The sequence below is a fragment of the Lagenorhynchus albirostris genome, chromosome 2, assembly GCF_949774975.1.
Source record: "Lagenorhynchus albirostris chromosome 2, mLagAlb1.1, whole genome shotgun sequence".
NCBI classification, from domain to species: Eukaryota; Metazoa; Chordata; class Mammalia; order Artiodactyla; family Delphinidae; genus Lagenorhynchus; species Lagenorhynchus albirostris.
This window is the reverse complement of record NC_083096.1, coordinates 124,943,112-124,965,827: the sequence shown is the minus strand read 5'-3', so window position 1 is coordinate 124,965,827 and position 22,716 is coordinate 124,943,112.

Genomic DNA, 22,716 nt, shown 5'->3' with positions numbered 1-22,716 from the left:
AACTTATCATAATCTTATAGCTAGTTAGTGACAGAGCCAGGGCCATTCCATGAGGCCACCTCATTTTGAATATACAGACAGACATCCAGAACATTTCTTCAGCTCTTAATGTGTGCCAGGCTCTGGTCTATGTGTGATACATGTATTGATTATTACCTCATTACAACAGGCCTCAGAGATAGGGTGGTAAGCTAATTTTGGCCTGATTCTTAATTCCTTCCTGTCTGGTTCTTCAATACATCCTTGCCATGGCCTCATTGTGGGAGGAGCATATTTCTCCACCCGTTGACTTGGCCAGCTGATCTACGTGGCCCACTTACATGTGGGCCAGCATGCCAGCCCCAAGCATAGGCCTTAAGGGGCCTTGTGTATTTTCACTCTTCCTCCTGTGCCTCTGCTATTGCCATAAGAGAAAACTGCCTGGCAAGGAGGAAGGATGCTCCATGCAGAGTTGCCTCAGTTGACCCACAGACCTGCAGTAAGAAGTAAAGCTGCCCCAGCTGCTGCCACCAGAGGCCGAGAACTACTCCCACCTGAAGCCAAGCCCAGTATAGATCAGCTGGCCCCCAGCCTTTTTGCAGATCTGCGATAATAATTATTCTTTGAGCTGATAAGTTTAAGAGTGGTTTGTTAGACAGCATTATTATGGCAGTAGGCTACTGATATTCATGGGTAAGATTGTCTATTATTCCTATTTTATGGATAAAGAACCTGAGGCACAGAGTAGCTAGGTAATTTGCTTAGAGTTGTTCAGTAAGCAGAGGATCTAGGATTCTAATTCAGGAGCCTGTCTCCACGGCCAAAGTTTTTTAATTCCATACCCTATGTCACTAATATTCTAATGGAATTAATCATCAAAGTAAACTTAATTATTTAGGAATTATGTTTTGAAAAGTAAAGCAGAAAGGCAGTGTGGTATAGAAAAATCTGCAAGGATTTTGAAGTCCAATGTTCCCAGGTTCAGTTCTCAACTCTACTGCTTATTAGCTATGTGGCTTTGTGTAAATTATCTGATGACTCTGAAATTTAGTTTCCTTAGAAGAATGGTAATAGCTATTGGCTGTAATATGAGTATTCATTACTTAATTAATCCCATTCAGTGAGCCCTCATGTGCTAGATCCTCTTCTAGGCACTCACAATAGTGCAATGAGTAAGACTCACTCAAATAGCTACAGTCTAGAAGCAAAAACAGTACACAGCAAGATAAAGGAGATGTAACTGTGTGGCACAGGGCAGATGAGGAGCACAGATAACGGGGTACTAACCATGCACGTTAGGGTTCTCCAGAGAAACAGAACCAATAGGATATGTATTGTACTATTTATTATAAGATGTACTACAAGGAACTGGCTCACATGATTATGGAGGCTAAGAAGTCCAAGATCTCAGACTTCCCTGGCGGTCCAGTGGTTAAGACTCCGTGCTTCTGCTGCAAGGGGCATGGTTTTGATCCTTGGTCGGGGAACTAAGATCCCACATGCTGCGTGGCCAAAAAACAAACAAACAAAACAAGCAAACAAACAAAAAACTCCAAAAAAAAAAGAAGTTCAAGATCTGCAGTTAATAAGCTGTGGATCCAGGAGAACTGATGATTTAGTTCCAGTGTGAGTCCGAAGGCCTGAGAAGCAGGATAGCAAATAGTGTAAGCCTTATTCTGAGCTTGAGTCAGAAGACAGGAGAAGACTGATATTCCAGCTCAAAGATAGGCAGAGTGACTGAATTCTCCCTTACTCAGCCTTTTTGTTCTATTCGTGCCTTCAACAGATCGGCTGAGGCCCACGCACACTGTGGGGCAGGCAATCTGCTTAGGAGGTTGGGAAATCTGCTTTAGTCAGTCTACTGATTCAAAATTAATGTCAGCTGGAAACACCTTCACAGACACACCTAGAATAATGCTTAACCAAATAGCTGGGTAACTTAGTCTAGTCAGGTTGACCCATAGAAATTAACTATCATACCCTGATTTGGGAGGTCATTAAGGAAAACTTTTCAAAGGAGGTGGTACTTATGAGTCTTGTATATACATGTAACGCATTAGCCTAACATGTATTAGATGCTCATTAAATGTTAGTTTTCTATCTTCTTCAAAGGTCGTAAGAACAAATTTTTGTTGGCCCAGCAAAAACATTTCAAGCCAAAAAGCATAGGTGTTCTTTTTTTCCTTATGTGCTGAACTAAAGAAATGCTGACTCTCTTACTGATGATGAGGGTCACTGGTATGGTTCATTTGTAATTGCACAACATAATTCCACCCCCAAATAAAATGCTTTTTGATGGTGTTTTAAAATCTCCAATTGCTTTTTACTTATGAGGTGAATTTACAGTGAGTTATGCTTCAAGGTAATTTAACCTGACAGGATACACCATACTAAACGTTTACAGACACAGTTTTGCTTCTCCCTGGAGAAGAAGCTGTTAGAGTAGAGTGGTAATCGCTGTAACATGATCAGCATGGGGGAGATTGATCACACCTAGAAAAGTGACCTCTCGGAGGTTCTTTGCAAAAGGCACACCTTTCCTGTTGATTGATTACACATCAGGGTGACCGTCCCTGGGTGGGAAAACCCAGTGTGGTCCTTTCTTTCTGCTAGCACGTGCACTTTTTTTGTTAGGGTTCATGCAAGATTGATGTGCAGCCGCTGTAGTGTAGGGTCCCTGATACTCATGCCATGAAAATCCAGCTAGTTTTGAAAAGAGAGAGAGAAGGATTTATTATCCACGAATATAAATACAGTAAGTCTAATTCAAAATGGTGATTAAATTTGAATAAGCTCATGAGAGCAGTCTTCTTCAGAATTGCTGACAAGAGGATTAAGATGTCTTCATAGAAGACCACTACCCTCTACATCCTGTCCCCAGCATACCTCAGAGTTTGTGGTGTATTTGTAGTTTAATGCTGAACATCCTAAGTTTTAATTACAGATCATTACCCTTTCACTTCCATACAAAATCTCTTCCATACATTAAGGCTCACTCCATCCTCCACTCCAAATTGTCAATGTTATCACCTGACTAACTGGTTACTTCCCCCCATTCCTTGAAGAATTGGGCACAGGCTTTATAATATTTTTCTTCACCCTATTTCTCTCCTGAGTAACTTCAATATATACAAGGATAGTACATCAATTCCTGTCTCTTTGTGATTTCACCTCCTTAACTTCAGGGATCTTAACCTTTTTTAACTCACTCCCTAGAGCGTGTCATCATCTGCTTGTCATCCTCTGCCACTGCCTCAATTCCAAACATATTAATTTAAAACACTGTAATCTTAGACCACATCTTCCTATCTTTTCTTTCCCTATTTTAGCATCTTCCTCTGATATTGCCACTAGATTTGTCCTTCACGTTCTCAGAACCTCTAATCCCTTGATCCTTTACGATTCCTCTGTCAGCTCCCTCTCATTTTCTCTTCCTTACCCAGCCTAAACCCTATTGTCTGTCACTTCAAACAATTTTTCTTTGCTCTTATTTTCAGATCTCTTGTCCTGTTTTCTTAAGTCTCAACCATATAGAAAATCCCCAACTTTAGATCAGTCTATTTTTTCCTTTTGTTACTTCTTCTCTTTATCCAGAATGCTGAACATTACTAAAAAAAAATCACACAACTTTGAAAATTAATTCCATTTGATTGCTCTTAATGCCATTTGATTGCTGTTAATGCCAGTTAACTTCATGATCTCTAACCTCAAATGGTTCAACCCATCTAAAATTCCTTCAATGGATCCTACACCACTTTTTCTGCACTCTCTTTAAACATCCATACTTCCTGTCTCTCTTCCTCTCAGCAGATGACTTTGCCTCTGACTTCATAAAGAAAAGAGAACTCAGATTAAAACTACCTCAAAGTTCTGCCACCTCACCTACAAACTTATTGCATTAAACCATTTCCTCCTTGTTTTCATATCTCTCAGTAAAATTGTAACTATAAATCTTGTTTTAAAGATAGTCCTCCAGAACGGACGTGTGGACACAGGGGGAAAGGGGGGGATGGGATGAATTGGGAGAATAGATTTGACATGAATACACTACCATGTGTAAAAATAGATAGCTAGTGGGAACCTGCGGTATAGCACAGGGAGGTCAGGTCGGTGCTCTGTGATGACCTAGATGGGTGGGATGAGGGAGGGGGGTCCAAGACAGAGGGGATATGTGTATACATATGGCTGATTCACTTCACTGTACAGCAGAAACTAACACAATATTGTAAAGCAATTATACTACAATTAAAAAAAACAAAAAACTGCTCCAAAAAAAGAGTTATTACTGGAGGTAAATTTTACCTAGGTGGCTGCATCTATAAGGCAGGGCACACATCAAAATAAATAAATAAATAAATAAATGAACAATAAAAATAGTCCTCCATGATTCCACACCCTTTCCTTCTCATCCTTGTTTGCTTATCCAACATATCCAATTTCTTATGCCAAAAACTTGATTCTATTCTTTGTTATTTGGTCCTCATCTTCCACATTGGATAATCACTAAGACCTGTCAAAACTACCTCCTAAATATTTTTCAAATTCATCTCTTTTTCTTCATCCTATTGCAACGGGGTTGCTGCAATAGGCTTTTTGTAACCAGCTATTTGGCCTCCCATTGTACCTCAAAACAATCTGTTCTTCGTATCTCAGCGAGAGTGATGTTCCGAATGCCAACATGATCCTGTGACGTCCCAGGTTAAAATCTTTCTGTGCTCCACACACCTTTAGAATAAAGTTCAAAGTCTGTAAGCCAGCTTGCAAGTCTTCCATGACCTTGTAAACGTAACTCTCGTATTATGTCTCACCAATGCCTCCCACCTCACCTTGAAAACCGAGCTGTGAATCAGTGGAATTTCTAAAAATTTGACACTCCTGGTCTTACTTCATGGGCATTGCGCTTACCATAGTTTTACCTTTTTTAAATCCTGTTCTTTACTCCACTTCAGGTTTCAACTTAGTACTTCCTTCATGGATTTTTAACTTGACCCTTCCTTCAAGATTGAGTTAGATATCCCTCTTATGCTTTTCTGTTGCATGTTATATTTTCACCATTTTTAATCCTTATCATAGAATATTACAATTGTTTCTTTTTCTGTGCTCTTCCACACTAGACAATGAGTTTCTGAAGGGCAGGGTTTGTCTTTTTCACTAGGTTAATCTCCCATGGTCTTGGCACAAAGTAGAGACTCAATCAACATTTGTTGACAGGAATTCCAGTAGCATAATGGCATGTGCTATGGTATTTCTCTTTACTGGTTGTAGAGTGGCATGGATGATTGGAAACACCAGTAACCACGTAGTTGAACTGCAGAAATAAAGAGGAAGTGTGGGCAGTTCATTCACTGTAGCGTGGAAGAGAACCAAAAAACGTAATCATGGCAAATTTTGAATTCATCTTTATTGGAATATCATCTTTATTTTGAAGAGTTTCAATGGCTTCTGATATTCTATGACATTCATCTTCATACTTCTATCTTTGTTATGGACAGGATGATCCTTTACAGGGGTTTTTGGGGACGTTGTGGGGGATGGATAGGGAAAGATAATCTCTCATTTTTGGAACCATTTCATGCCCCCAAAATCTTCAAACCTCATGCTAAGATATAGTATTTTGTTTTTGTGCCAGGCAGCGAGGCTTCATTCAACAGTGGCATTTTATTAGAAATGTACTATCACAGATAATTTCTAGGCGGGCATTTGAAATGGATTATTATATGGAAAAGGAATTTTCAAAACCCATCTCTGTACTTAGAACTCTTGGATAAAATAGCAGATTGTATCTGGTATAAGGGGACCACTTAAAATTCTATGTTGCAAATAGTGTTGCTAAAGAGAACTTTTAGGTCTCTCATAATTCTGAGTTGCACCTGCTCACTGCAAGTTTTAGTCATATTTCAAGCAGGGTATTTGACAATTGAGTAGTAATGAGGTTTATGGTACATTTTATTTAACCTTCCATCAGGTAGGCCAATTAAAATGTTACATCTGAAAAAGCACATATTTCGATTTCTGCCTAGGGATGTAATACATAAACTTACGTTTGGACATGCCTTTGCTTTATACCCTTCAATTAATGACATCTCCCAATTTATTCTCTTGGGCTGGTTAGTTCTACTCCTCAAGGCCCAGTAACAATAAACCCCAAACTATGAATTTGATCCCATAAAAGACAGTTGGTGTTCACTGAATGGAACATGAAAGAGGAGCCTTACCTGTGTCCACACTTTGACTTGCGCTTTTTCAGTTGTGGTCAAAAAAAGCAAAAGTGAATTTGGATGGATTTTTTTCAAGGACGTTTTTTCCTTCTAAAAAGAAAAATCAAAGTAACCGGGCCAAGAGGGAACTATTACTGTTACTGGAAACCTTTCTTTGTAACTTTAGTTTCCTTTTCTAATGGTTTACCTTTCCCAGGGTAAAGTAAAGAAAAATGGACCAGTCTGGTTGATAGAATCCTAGAGAACTTTATTGTCTTCCTGATGACACAAGGATGATAAAAACCAGCAACGTAACGAATTAAGCTCAATTCTAACTAAAAAAAAATTATAGCATATTTCAATGAATTATTTAAACAGAAACAACTGCAAAATTAAGGATAACTAAGCATAGAAGTTCAGACTGAACAATCATGGGAGTATTTAGGGACATAGAGAGAGAAAGGAAGCTGAACAATGACATGTCTTCTATACAGCACAGTCTCTTATTATTGGAATTCAATTATGCCATGCATGAAAGCATGTCATTCTAAGAACTGTAAATTACCTAGTCTAATTATTTGGCAGGTTTTGGATCTGACCTTCCATTTTGGCCGTGTATCAGCCATAAGAATACCACAGACTACATAGCTTAAACCACAGAAATTTAGTTTCTCATAGTTCTGAAAGGTGGAAAGTCCAAGATCAAGTTTCTGGAAGGGTTTGGTTTATGGTGAAGGCTCTTTTCCTGGCTTGCAGATGGCTGCTTTTGTCCTCACATGGACTTCCTTTGAATTCGAAGAGAAAGAGAGAGAGAGAGAGAGAGAGAGAGATTTCTCTCTTTTCCTTTCTTGTAAGGCCACCAGTCCTATTGGATTAGGGTCTCATCCTTATGACCTCATTTAACCTTAATTACCTCCTAAAGACATTATCTCCAAATATAGTCACTACAGTCACACTGAGGGCTAGGGCTTTAACATATGAGTTTTAGGGGGGACAAAATTCAGTCTATAGCAGACCCTAAGAAAGACTAAGGGATTATTAGAATTTAAGAACAAATGTACAGCCCATATGCAGTACCAGGGCCATGAATAAAGAGAGTGGAGCTTATATTAACATGCTGATTTTGTTAAAATCCCAAATTCAACTAAACCAAATTTTCTTTTTTTTCTTTATTTTTTAAATTTTGTTTTTTTATATATTTGAATTTTATCTTATTTTATTTTTTTATACAGCAGGTTCTTTTTATCAATTTCATACATATTGGTATATATATATCAATCCCAGCCTCCCAATTCATCCCATCACCACCACCACCTTCCCCCGCTTTCCTCCCTTGGTATCCATATGTTTTAAACCAAATTTTCAAAAAGCAATATATAACTCCTGAAACAAAAGAAGACAAATTGTGTGATGAACATGGAGATTCATCATCTGTTCCTCCTTCAAGGAAGGAAGTTGTTGTGGAGCTGCTGGGAGTACTGTCTGCAGACCTACATCAGTGCACAACCCCTGCAGGTACTGCTTCAGCTGTAGAGAACCCCTTGCCCAGGATGACACCTTTCCCAGGGCAGCGAGCATCTGAAGACTGATCCAGGTAGGAGTATTTAGAGATTATTTCAGCACAGTAAGTGACAGATCTCATGGGCCATTTTAGCTCCAGAGTTCCCTGTGGGGTTGGCTGAAGCTTTCGTTGGTCCCACAGCCTTGTTTCCTTCTCTGTTCTATGGGTGTTAATCCCGTGGCATGCCCTAATAAACATCCTGCACACTGTACCCCATCTCAGAATCTGCCTCTTGAATAACCTAACCTGCAACAGGTTGTGATCCAGTTTCATATGACTCATCTGTTTAGAATCATCATAAAGTATGATCAAAAGCAAAAGAATGAGATATCGTTATATATACTGATAACTAAGTTTACAACCTGATTCATTTGACCCATCACTGTTTCCAAGAATTTCTATCGTTTGTTCTTTTTAGTATACAAATGTATGTGTATATAATTTTTATAAAATTTGATCATGATATATGTATATGTATGTATATACATATATATACACACACATTTGTTTATATATATTCATTTGTTTTTTATGTTTTTTTGACTAAATCAGGGTTTTTCTTTCATGTCAGTACCTAGACAGTTTCACAATACATAGACAGTTTTAATTCCCCCCAAAACTTTTTAATTTGAAAAATTTCAACCCTTCAGAAGAGTTGTGAGAATATACTTTATCCAGATTAATTATAAATAGTGTGCCACATTTTCTCTCCTTCTCTCTCTTTTGTTGTTTTGTATATATATGTTATATATAGTTATATAATTATACAAATTTTTTAAACTCAGTTATTTGAAAGCAGGTTGCAGATCTCAAGATAGTTCTCAAGTAAATACTTCAGGATGTATTTCCTAAGTACGAGAATTTTCACTTAATAACAACAAAGCACAATATAATACCACACTCCGAATATGTAACATTGTTGTAATATTTCTAATATATAATCCATCTTCAAATTTCCCTAATTGTCTCAAAATGTCCTTTTTTTTTTGATCCAGGATCCAACCAGAAATTATGCAATGAATTTAGTTGCATGTCTCTTTAGTTTTCTTTCCTCTGCCTTTTTTTTCTTTGATATTTTATAATATTACTGTTTTTGAAGAGTTCAGGCCAGTTGTTCTGTAGAGTGACCTTCAATTTAAATTTGCCTGAATGTTTCTTCATAATTAGTTAATATTACATAGACAGTATAATATAATATCCTTCAAGGTATATTATATAAGGCGCTATATTAAGTTAATTTATCCCATTGTTGATGTTAGTGTCCACCAGATTTCTTCATTGTAAAGGTCCTTTTTGAAGAAGCAAATATTAATAAAGAATTATATAGACTAAAACTCTTTTCTCATCTAGATAAAATTTTTAACATCTTTATTAGAGTACAATTGCTTTACAATGGCATGTTAGTTTCTGCTTTATAACAAAGTGAATCAGTTATACATATACATATGTCCCCATATCTCGTCCCTCTTGCATCTCCCTCCCTCCCACCCTCCCTATCCCACCCCTCTAGGTGGTCACAAAGCACCGAGCTGATCTCCCACTGCTATGCGTCTGCTTCCCACCAGTTATCTATTTTACGTTTGGTAGTATATATATGTCCATGCCACTCTCTCACTTTGTCCCACCTTACCCTTCCCCCTCCCTGTAACCTCAAGTCCATTCTCAAGTAGGTCTGTAACTTTATTCCCATCTTGTAGGTTATTCTGAACACTTTTTTTCTTTTTTTTGTTTTAATTTCCATATATATGTGTTAGCATACGGTATTTGTTTTTCTCTATCTGACTTACTTCACTCTGTATGACAGCCTCTAGGTCCATCCACCTCAGTAGAAATATCTCACTTTCATTCCTCTTTATGGCTGAGTAATATGCCATTGTATATATGTGCCACATCTTCTTTCTCTATTCATCTGTTGATGGACACTTAGGTTGCTTCCATGTCCTGGCTACTGTACATACAGCTGCAATGAACATTGCGGAACATGACTCTTTTTGAATTATGGTTTTCTCATGGTATATGCACAGTAGTGGGATTGCTGGGTCATATGGTAGTTCTATTTATAGATTTTTAAGGAACCTCCATACTCTTCTCCATAGTGGCTCTATCAATTTACATTCCCACCAAGAGCGCAAGAGGGTTCCCTTTTTTCCACACCCTCTCCAGCATTTATTGTTTGTAGATTTTTTGATGATGGCTATTCTGACTGGTGTGAGATGATATCTCATTGTAGTTTTGATTTTCATTTCTCTAATGATTAATGATGTTGAGCATTATTTCATATGTTTGTTGGCAATCTGTACAACTTCTTTGGAGAAATGTCTGTTTAGGTCTTCTGCCGATTTTTGGATTTGGTTGTTTGTTTTTTTGATATTGAGCTGCATGGGTTTCTTGTATGTTTTGGAGATTAATCCGTTGTCAGTTGCTTCATTTGCAAACATTTTCTCCCATTCTGAGGGTTGCCTTTCCGTTTTGTTTATGGTTTCCTTTGCTGTGCAAAAGCTTTGAAGTTTCATTAGGTCCCATTTGTTTCTTTTTGTTTTTATTTCCATTTCTCTAGGAGGTGGGTCAAAAAGGATCTTGCTGTGATTTATGTCATAGAGTGTTCTGCCTATGTTTTCCTCTAAGAGTTTGATGGTGTCTGGCCTTACATTTAGTTCTTTAATCCATTTTGAGTTAATTTTTCTGTATGGTGTTAAGGAGTGTTCTAATTTCAGTCTTTTACATGTAGCCATCCAGTTTTCCCAGCACCACTTATTGAAGAGGCTGTCTTTTCTCCACTGTATATTCCTGCCTCCTTTATCAAAGATAAGGTGACCATATGTCCGTGGGTTTATCTCTGGGCTTTCTATCCTATTCCATTGATCTATATTTCTCTTTTCATGCCAGTACCATACTGTCTTGATTACTGTAGCTTTGGAGTATAGTCTGAAGTCTGGGAGCCTCATTCCTCCAGCTCCATTTTTCTTTCTCAAGATTGCTTTGGCTATTCGGGGTCTTTTGTGTTTCCATACAAAATGTGAATTTTTTTTGTTCTAGTTCTATGAAAAATGCCATTGGTAGTTTTTTTTTTTTTGCGGTACGTGGGCCTCTCACTGTTGTGTCCTCTCCTGTTGCGGAGTACAGCCTCTGGATGCGCAGGCTCAGCGGCCATGGCTCACGGGCCCAGCCGCTTTGCGGCATGTGGGATCTTCCCAGACAGGGGCATGAACCCGTGTTCCCTGCATCGGCAGGCGGACTCTCAACCACTGCACCACCAGGGAAGCCCCCATTGGTAGTTTAATAGGGATTACATTGAATCTGTAGATTGCTTTGGGTGGTAGAGTCATTTTCACAATGTTGATTCTTCCAGTCCAAGAACATGGTATATCTCTCCACCTATTTGTATCATGTTTAATTTCTTTCATCAGTGTCTTATAATTTTCTGCCTACAGGTATTTTGTCTCCTTAGGTAGGTTCATTCCTAGATATTTTATTCTTTTTGTTGCAATGGTAAATGGGAGTGTTTTCTTAATTTCACTTTTGGATTTTTCATCATTAGTGTATAGGAATGCAAGAGATTTCTGTGCATTAATTTTGTATCGTGCTACTTTACCAAATTCATTGATTAGCTCTAACAGTTTTCTCATAGCATCTGTAGGAGTCTCTATGTATAGTATCATGTCACCTGCAGTGACAGCATTACTTCTTCTTTTCCGATTTTGGATTCCTTTTATTTCTTTTTCTTCTCTCATTGCTGTGGCTAAAACTTCCAAAACCATGTTGAATAATAGTGGTGAGAGTGGGTAACCTCGTGTTGTTCCTGATCTTAGTGGAAATGGTTTCAGTTTTTCACCATTGAGGACGATGTTGGCTGTGGGTTTGTCATATATGGCCTTTATTATGTTGAGGAAAGTTCCCTCTATGCCTACTTTCTGCAGAGTTTTTATCATCAATGGGTGTTGAATTTTGTTGAAAGCTTTCTCTGCATCCATTTAGATGATCATATGGCTTTTCTCCTTCAGTTTGTTAATATGGTGTATCATGTTGATTGATTTGCATATATTGAAGAATCCTTGCATTCCTGGGATAAACCCACTTGATCATAGTGTATGATCCCTTAATGTGCTGTTGGATTCTGTTTGCTAGTATTTTGTTGAGGATTTTTGCATCTATTTTCATCAGTGATATTGGCCTGTAGTTTCCTTTCTTTGTGACATCTTTTTCTGGTTTCGGTATTAGAGTGATGGTGGCCTCATAGAATGAATTTGGGAGTGTTCCTCCCTCTGATATATTTTGGAAGAGTTTGAGAAGGATAGGTGTTAGCTCTTCTCTAAATGTTTGATACAATTCGCCTGTGAAGCCATCTGGTCCTGGGATTTTGTTTGTTGGAAGACTTTTAATCACAGTTTCAATTTCAGTGCTTGTGATTGGTCTGTTCATATTTTCTATTTCTTCCTGGTTCAGTCTCAGAAGGTTATGCATTTCTAAGAATTTGTCCATTTCTTCCAGGTTGTCCATTTTGTTGGCATATAGTTGCTTGTATTAATCCCTCATGATCCTTTGTATTCCTGCAGTGTCAGTTGTTACTTCTCATTTTTCAGTTCTAATTCAATGGATTTGAGTCTACTCCCTTTTTTTCTTGAAAAGTCTGGCTAATAGTTTATCAATTTTGTTCATCTTCTCAAAGAACCAGCTTTTAGTTTTATTGATCTTTTTTATCATTTCCTTCATTTCTTTTTCATTTATTTCTAATCTGATATTTATGATTTCTTTCCTTCTGCTAACTTTGGGGCTTTTTTGTTCTTTCTCTGAGTGCTTAAGGTGTAAGGTTAGGTTGTTTATTTGAGGTGTTTTTTGTTTCCTAAGGTAGGATTGTTTTGATATAAACTTCCCTCTTAGAACTGCTTTTGCTGCATCCCATAGGTTTTGGGTCGTCGTGTTTTCAAGGTCATTTGTTTCTAGGTATTTTTTGACTTCCTCTTTGATTTCTTCAGTGATCTCTTGGTTATTAAGTAGTGTGTTGTGTACTCTCCATGTGTTTGTGTCTCGTACAGATTTTTTCCAGTAATTGATATCTAGTCTCATAGCATTGTGGTTGGAAAAGATACTTGGTACAATTTCAATTTTCTTAAATTTACCAAGGCTTAATTTGTGACCTAAGATATGATCTATCCTGGAGAATGTTCCATGAGCACTTGAGAAGAATGTGTATTCTGTTGTTTTTGGATGGAATGTCCTATAAATATCAATTAAGTCCATCTTCTTTAATGTATCATTTAATTGTGTTTCCTTATTTATTTTTATTTTGGATGATCTGTCTGGTGAAAGTGGGGTGTTAAAGTCCCCTACTATGAATGTGTTACTGTCGATTTCCCCTTTTATGGCTGTTAGTATCTGCTTTATGTATTGAGGTGGTCCTATTTTAGGTGCATAAATATTTACAATTGTTATATCTTCTTCTTGGATTGATCCTTTGATCATTATGTAGTATCCTTCTTTGTCTCTTGTAATTGTCTTTATTTTAAAGTCTGTTTTGTCTGATATGAGAATTGCTACTCCAGCTTTCTTTTGATTTCCATTTGCATGGAATATATTTTTCCCTCCCCTCACTTTTAGTCTGTATGTTTACCTAGGTCTGAAGTGGGTCTCTTGTAGACAGCATATATACGGGTCTTGGTTTTGTATTCATTCAGCCAGTCTCTGTCTTTTGGTTGGAGCATTTAATCTATTTACATGTAAGGTAATTATCGGTATGTATGTTCCTATTACCATTTTCTTGTTTTGGGTTTATTATTGTAGGTCTTTTCCTTCTCTTGTGTTTCCTGCCTAGGGAAGTTCATTTAACATTTGTTGTAAAGCTGGTTTGGTGGTGCTGAATTCTCTTAGCTTTTGCTTGTCTGTAAAGCTTTTAATTTCTCCGTCATATCTGAATGAGATCCTTGCTGGGTACAGTAATCCTGGTTGTAGGTTTTTCTTCTTCATCACATTAAATATGTCCTGGCACTCCTTTCAGGCTTGCAAAGTTTCTGCTGAAAAATCAGCTGTTAACCTTATGGGTATTCCCTTATGTGTTATTTGTTGTTTTTCCCTTGTTGCTTTTAATATTTTTTCTTTGTAGTTAATTTTTGATAGTCTGATTAATATCTGTCTTGGCGTGTTTCTCCTTGGATTTATCCTGAATGGGACTCTCTGTGCTTCCTGGACTTGATTAACTATTTCCTTTCCCATATTAGGGAAGTTTTCAACTATAAGCTCTTCAAATATTTTCTCAGTCCCTTTCTTTTTCTCTTCTTCTTCTGGGACCCCTATAATTCGAATGTTGGTGCCTTTTTAAAATTTTCTTTTATTTATTTATTTTTTGTGGTACGCGGGCCTCTCACTGCTGTGGCCTCTCCCGTTGTGGAGCACAGGCTCCAGACACACAGGCCCAGCGGCCTTGGCTCACAGGCCTAGTTGCTCCATGGCATGTGGGATCTTCCCAGACTGGGGCACGAACCCGTGTCCCCTGCATCGGCAGGCGGACTCTCAACCACTGCGCCACCAGGGAAGCCCTGTTGGTGCCTTTAATGTTGTACCAGAGGTCTCTGAGACTGTCCTCAATTCTTTTCATTCTTTTTTCTTTATTCTGCTCTGCAGTAGTTATTTCCACTATTTTACCTTCCAGGTCATGTATCTGTTCTTCTGCCTCAGTTATTCTGCTATTGATCCCTTCTAGAGAATTTCAGTTTTATTTATTGTGTTGTTCATCGCTGTTTGTTTTCTCTTTAGTTCTCCTAGTTCCTTGTTAAACATTTCTTGTATTTTCTCCATTCTATTTCCAAGATTTTGGATCATCTTTAGTATCATTATTCTGAATTCTTTTTCAGGTAGACTGCCTATTTCCTCTTCATTTGTTAGGTCTGGTGGGGTTTTACCTTGCTCCTTTATGTGCTGTGTGTTTCTCTGTCTTCTCATTTTGCTTAACTTACTGTGTTTGGGGTCTCCTTTTCACAGGCTGCAGGTTCGTAGTTTCCATTGTTTTTGGTGTCTGTCCCCAGTGTCTAAGGTTGGTTCAGTGAGTTGTTTAGGCTTCCTGGTGGAGGGGACTAGTGCCTGTGTTCTGGTGGATGAAGCTGGATCTTGTCTTTCTGGTGGACAGGTCCAACTCTGTTGTTGTGTTTTAGGGTGTCTGTGGCCTTATTATGATTTTAGGCAGCCTCTCCGCTAATGGGTGGGGTTGTGTTCCTGTCTTGCTAGTTGTTTGTCATAGGGTGTCCTGCACTGTAGCTTGCTGGTCGTTGAGTGGAGCTGGGTCGTGGCGCTGAGATGGAGAACTCTGGGAGATTTTCACCATTTGATATTACGTGGAGCTGGGAGGTCTCTTGTGGACCAGTGCCCTGAACTTGGCTCTCCCACCTCAGTGGCACAGCCCTGACGCCTAGCTGGAACACCAAGAGCCTGTCCTCCACACAGCTCAGAACAAAAGGGAGAAAAAAAAGAAAGAAAGAAGAAGATAAAATAAAATAAAGTAAAAAAAATAAAGTTATTAAAATAAAAAATAATTATTAAGCAAAAACAATTTTTAAGTAATAAAAAAAAAGGACAGATAGAACCATAGGACAAATGGTAAAAGCAAAGCTGTACAGACAAAATCACACACAGAAGCATACACATACACACTCACAAAAAGAGAAAAAGGGTAAAATATATATATATCGTTGCTCCCTAAGTCCACCTCCTCAATTTGGGATGATTCGTTGTCAGTCAGGTATTCCACAGATGCAGGGTACATCAAATTGATTGTGGAGATTTAATCCGCTGCTCCTGAGGCTACTGGGAGAGATTTCCCTTTCTCTTCTTTGTTCTCACAGCTCCAGGGGTTCAGCTTTGGATTTGGCCCCGCCTCTGCGTGTAGGTAGCCTGAGGGCGTCTGTTCTTCACTCAGACAGGACGGGGTTAAAGGAGCTGCTGATTCGGGGGCTCTGGCTCACTCAGGCTGCGGGGAGGGATGGGTACGGAGTGCGGGGCGAGCCTGCGGCGGCAGAGGCCAGCTTGACGTTGCACCAGCCTGAGGCGCGCCGTGTGTTCTCCTGGGGAAGGTGTGGCAGTGGCGGGCCGCACAGGCTCCCGGGAGGGGCGGTGGAGAGTGACCTGTGCTCGCACACAGGCTTTTCGGTGGCGGCAGCAGTAGCCTTAGCGTCTCATGCCCATCTCTGGGGTCCGCGCTCATAGCTGTGGCTCGCGCCAGTCTCTGGTGCTCCTTAAGCAGCGCTCTTAATCCCCTCTCCTCGTGCACCAAGAAACAAAGAGGCAAGAGAAAGTCTCTTGTCTCTTCGGCAGCTCCAGACCTTTTCCCGGACTCCCTCCCTTCTAGCCGTGGCGCACTAGCCCCCTTCAGGCTGTGTTCACGCAGCCAACCCCAGTCCTCTCCCTGTGATCCAACCTCCGAAGCCTGAGCCTCAGCTCCCAGCCCCCGCCCATTCCGGCGGGTGAGCAGACAAGCCTCTCGGGCTGGTGAGTGCTGGTCGGCACCGATCCTCTGTGCGGGAGTCACTTCCGCTTTGCTCTCCGCACCCCTGTTGCTGTGCTCTTCTCCACGGCTCCGAAGCTTCCCTCCTCTGCCACCCTTAGTCTCCGCCCTCGAAGGACCTTCTAGTGTATGGAAACCTTTCCTCCTTCACAGCTCCCTCCCACTGGTGCAGGTGCAGGTCCCGTACCTATTCTTTTGTCTCTGTTTTTTCTTTTTTTTTGCCCTACCCAGGTACGTGGGGAGTTTCTTGCCTTTTGGGAGGTCTGAGGTCTTCTGCCAGCATTCAGTAGGTGTTCTTTAGGAGTTGTTCCACGTGTAGATGTATTTCTGATGTATTTGTGGGGAGGAAGGTGATCTCCGCGTCTTACTCTTCCGCCATCTTGAAGCCCCTCCATCTAGATAATTTGTTTAACTTTTATACTTGTTTATTTCCCGAAACCATATTAACCCACATCCCATGACAAACAATAGGGACATTATCAAAAGATCTGGGAAAAATCAACTTGTAAGTTTGACATTGATTCTCAATTCAGAAATTTGTCCTTAGAAGTACCATCTAGTAATCTTATCTTCTTATTGTGGCCTTTTGTCATTTTATGACACGCAGTGTCTGCCCAAAAATACTTGGGAAATTTCCCTCATGGATCTGAACATTCTTAACCTCTTGTCACCTAAGATATTGCTTCCATCTGTCTTTGTGTCTTCCCAATGTGCAGTAAAACTAAAGGAGAACATCACTATTACATGAACATCAACATTGAACATCAACATTACATAAATCCTATATATCAAATGGAAGGAGAGTAAAGGTAAACCTTAAAAGATGACAAAAAGTATTGCAGATTATCACCAGATGGCCCTTTCGAAAGTTAGAAAAATAATGGATATTGGAAATCATAGTGATAAAGGGAAAAATAGAAAGGGGGAATGCAGTGCAAGCAAATTGGCTGCAAATTGTGAACAGCTCATCCCAATTCCAGTGGAACATTTTTCTTTCAACATTTGAATCAGCCAATTTGGGTTTAAAATTCTGGCTCCTCCCTTTTATTACTGCTTGATCCTGGGCACGTTACTTAATTAAACTCCCTAAGCCTCATTTTCTTCATCTATTAAATGGGGATAATAATACTCATGTTGCATAAGTTTTATAAGGTTAGAAATATTGGATGCTCAATTCCTAATTTCCAGTAGATATTAAACAAAAAGTGTCTACTGTTATAACTATTACTAAACTATTACTAATGAACCTTTTTATGGTCCTTTATAGTATATAGACAACATTCACATCAGACATTCTCTCATTAAATTCTTGCAAGAAAAAAAATTACAGATAAGAAGTGGAGGGTCAGCAAGATTAGCAAAATTAGCAGCCTGCCAAGTCACATGTTAATGAAACGTTAAAGCTGGAATCCAAACCCACATTTTATAATTTTTAACTAGTATTGCTTTTACTCTATGTTGTTAAACTAAGAGTGAAGGAATAGTGCTATCTCCCTATACAAAGAAAACATTAAAAATTTTATTTTAATTTTATATTAAAGCATAGTTGATTTACAATGTTGTGTTAGTTTCAGGTGTACAGCAAAGTGATTCAGCTGTACATATACATGTATCTATTCTTTTTCAAATTCTTTTCCCATTTAGGTTATTACAGAATACTGAGCAGCATTCCCGGTGCTATATGGTAGTAGGTCCTTGTTGATTATCTATTTTAAATACAGCAGTGTTTTTGTTTGTTTGTTTTGTTTGTATTTTTTTTTGGCCGTGCCATGCAGCTTAAGGGATCTTAGTTCCCCAACTAAGGATTAAACCCGGGCAACCTGGGGCCCCTGCTGTGGAAGAACAGAGTCCTAACCACTGGACTGCCAGGGAATTCCCTAGCAGTGTTTTTAATGTCTCTAAAACAGATGAATAAATAGCATCGCATAGTTTATGTAATGCTAATTTTAATGAAAGGAAAAATGTCAACTCCAAATCAAAGAAAATAAACCGTTAAACAGAACTGCAAGAAACAATGTTTCTTAGAAACAAAACAATTATCTCAGTATTTCCTCATAGAAGATATTTGTCCCCAAATATGTGTTTGAAGATCAAACCACTGTTCCTTTATCTTTTTTTAACAGCTACAAGATGGGTTTTAGGAGCATGATTATTAGATGTTCTAGCATTGTTTGGCAGAAATTCATGCTTATTATGGAACAGGTTATTCTTTCTAGTTGGCTTTGTGGACACTTGTTTATATCCAGATGGGTTAATTAATTATGCAAATGATCAATTATCTAACTCTTTTAATATATAAATATGTGCTGGTCTATGCCTATATAAAATGGCTTATGTCTACATGATCTTTTAATCTGTTGGAAGACAGGTAAATAAATACATATGTAAATAAATCAAATAAATATTTACTGAGCTCCTACTATATGTCTTGTACTGTGCTAGGCCCTAGAGTTTAACAGCAATAACAAGACACAGTTATATTGCCCTCAAAGTGATTTCAGTTTGTTGAAGGAAAAACACGTATACCCAATGAAAATACATCGTGTAATGCGTAAAAGAAGTTCAACAAAAGCTAGTTTGTGATATAGGTCACAAAAATAACAAAAACACATTACTTCAGGATTCTAGAGAATGAATTAGGACCCTACTTGTTTTTTTGCAAAGATCTAAGGGGAGTCAGTGAGATTTACGCACCTTCAGAACAGCTTTTTGGCTCTCTGGATCAACCACTGGGCTGAGCCATGGCCCTTTGGATAGTTCCCTGCCTGTAGTCATGTCTCTATGAAGTTGGAGTTGGTTTTCTGTAGAGTCAGCAGAAATGACTTCTACTGTAATCCAAGGCCCTTGCTGTTATCCAGGGACTTGTCCCCATGGCATGGACACAATAGAGTGGGTTGATTGATTGGCACCAAGTTTTTGGTCTCCATTGGGTTGCTTTTCTCATAAGATAGAGTATGGGTAAAGGTACACATAGAAAGTTAGGCTGATGGTCAGAGGCCATCAAGATGTGTTCTGATACCTGGACCATGATTATCCCGTCAGCATGCTTTTTTCCTCTGACCATCTGCTTTGTTAAACAGTCAGAATCACAGAATCATAGGATTCCTATATCACAGCTCTTTACAGTTTATAAAGCATTCTAATGCATTACCTCATCATAACAACAACCCTATGATGTAGGATGGGCAGTTTTTATCCTTCTATGACAGATGGGGAAGCTGAGAGACAGCAGGTTTCTTTAGTTTGTTCAACATCACATATTAGAATAAAAGCCGAGCTGAGAGTAAGCCCAGTTATTCAGGCTCCAAAATCTCTGCTCTTTGCAATCCAGCACACCTGCTTCATGCTGTGCCACCCCAAATATTATGGTGCCCTGTTCTCTGCTTTCCTTTACTTTTTCTACTCTCTTCACCTTCTCTTTATCCTTTCTTTTCCTGCCCCTTCTTTACTTACTCCAGTCTTCATTTCTCATTTTTTCCCTTTCTTTTCATTCCTCTCCTCCCCACGCCTGCCCTCCCTTTTATTCTTCTGCTTGAAATTTATAACTAGACTGACTGGCTAGCTGAGGGAAGACTTCCCTGATCAAACTGCCCCACTTTGGTGATTTGCATCAGCAGGGCTATGGATTTCATATAAGTATATAGGAAGGATTATCATTATTGTGAAATCATAACCCAGGATATGTAGAATATCTGGGTTGGAATGGAACTTCAGTCATTTCTAATTCTTCCACTGAGCAGTTGATCTCCCTTAGGCCTGATATGCTAGCCTGTGAGGGTCAGGGGGCTGGCGTCAAAGGCAGCCAGGACACCTTCCATGGGAAAAGAGGAAGAAAGAAGTAATGTGGGTTTTTGTAAACTGACAGCTCTTGCAGAACAGTTCCCAATGTTGTTTTCTGTCTGCTCCTCCCCATTTCTGGGAGAGTCAGATCAAAACAAGGCCAACTAGGAACATCTGTGTATGAAGCATAACAAAAATAATGTCACATATGTGACACAGATGAACAAGAATATTGTTTGTGTGCTGTAATCACAGTCTTAGGATTTCCTAGGAAGTGGGATATTGAACAGAAAAGTCATCCTAAGCACAACATTTCCATTCTTCATTTCTAAACATGAGGTAATGAACTTTCCATTTCCCCTGCCTATTTTGTTTCTGTCTCTTTAAAATAATGTACTTGTTGAGATTTGTATTTGAAACTATTTTTGGAAATAACTGGAGCATGCAATCACTTAGTAACATGTAGAACAGTAAGTCCCCATTTCTCTAGAGCTCCAGATTTGTCCCTTTTGGAGTCTTAAATTCAACCACCCATCTGTGCATTTGGTCCTCAGAGACCAATCAAAGCCAAAAAAGATGAAAGTCTTTGGGAGTCTTTGGGCTTTTGAACATTAAAACCACTGGATCTGCAGTCAGGAAAATTCTGGATTCTGGGTCCAAGATCTGTCTTTAGTGCTCTGTTACTTTGGGGGAAAAAAAACACTTGATTTCTCTGCCGTTTCCTTATCTACAAAATGAGGAGACTGAACTAGGATAAAATGCTATGATTTTAAGATATTTTAGGAATAGTCTGTGTTTCCAAAGCCCTGAGATGCCAAAGGAAAAGCTGTAGGCCACTGGGTAGATGGAAATCACTTTCTGGTTTATCTTTCATTGACTTTTACAATAACATTATAATAGAACAGATGTTTTTGATGTTTAGTGAATGATTGATATAAATTGCCATAATAACATTGCTTTACTGTTTTCATCCTGGTTCATTAACTGTCATTAAAGATACCATGTGACATATTTTGCATGTGCTGTGATGTAATCATCCAGAAGCTGTATTCCTTCCCCTACCAAAGGATCCCCAAGCTGACCATTTGAATCAATGGAGGTGTGAAATTCATTTCCAGATCATCTCTTTAGGAGATCACAAGGTCATTGGCTCTCATCAAGAACATGGATAAGGAAAACAAGATACTGGAATAGAGCAAGAAAGAAGCCAATTCCCACCGCTCCCTGAAGTTTAAATAGTTCCCCTGTGGTTTCAAGTTCAGTTCTGTTCTGCTTTTAATTTAAAACCATTCTCTACCAGGCAACTGACTTTTGCTACTCTCTTGGGTGATTTTCTAAGACAGATTTCACTGTATTCTACCCTTGTGTGTGCACTTAGCTCCCATTAGCAGTAATGGGTGTTATGCATGTATAGCTCCCATTAACAATAATGGAAATTATGCTTGTGCATCCAGAGGAAGGTATGCTCCCCAATGTTGGAATTTTTTCAGGAGGAAAAGAACCCCTTATGTAGCATTTGGCTTTTGTTTTAAGCTCTCTATTGTGGTGAAGATTTGTGCTGCCGAGAATGAACACTGTGTGAAAGACTGCCAACCTCCCCATGTGCAATCTGTACAGTATTTTTAAAACTATTGGCTTATCATGTTTTACATGACTAAAACAACATTCAGGCAAAACTTGTTAAAGAAGTAAAACAGATTCAGATCATTTAATAAAGGGCCAGGGAGGGGGCTAGGTAAGTCCCTTAAAGCCAGGGATTCTGGTAAGGTAATGTTACCTGTTTCAGGGTAACAAATATAGAGTAGATTTGAATGGATGGAGAAAGTAATTCTTCAAAAATAACTGAGTGCTATTTATGCAGACTATAATAGCATTCCTCCAGATGAACATGCTTTAACTCAGAGACAATTTTTATCATTAATACAGTTATGAAAAATGGTAGGTCAAAGCTGTTATTACAAGGGGTTGTGAATCATCAGCTTATTAATTTTAGAAAAAAATCATGCAAAAAAGGATATTTAATTTTAATATGAAGTCAAGAATATGATTCCTCTTCATTTTTATGATTGGAAGAATGCACTTAACACTTAAAAATATTTTTGGATTGTCAGAATGGTGGTGTGAGTATTTACCTCTTCTGAAAGTGCCTTTTGTGGAATTCCAATATTATTGTTAACCTGTAATAGACACTGGTCTGTGTCTGGCTTTGGGGAACCCCCTGGCACTGCTTGGAGATGTATAAAGTCAGATCCTGTGTAAGGCTTGGGCTTTGGTAGTAAGAGTGAGTCACATAAAAACCTTGGAGTGTTTAAGAGCACAAACCCTGGGGAGAGATATACCCAAGTCCAGATGATGACTCTGTCAGTTGGGAATTTATTTTACTTCTCTGAGCCCAAGTTTCCACATTTGTAAAATGAGGATCATAATTCTCATCATGTAGTTGTTGTGAAGATTAAATGAGATCTAAAATTGCATTAGCTGAACTATTGTCACCTATTTAAGGAGATAAAACTTGACAATGCTAGAAATCAGAACATTTCTCTAGCCAGATCATCTTAAGTAGCTTTCAATTATCTCTAACCTGTTGTATATTCTACACACAAACTTTATTTTTTCCACTATTTAACCAAAAACCTGCCTATCATAGCCTGTGCTTCTAATTTTAGAGGAAGGATAAACTTAACAACACTCTCAGGAAAAGAATCCCAAAT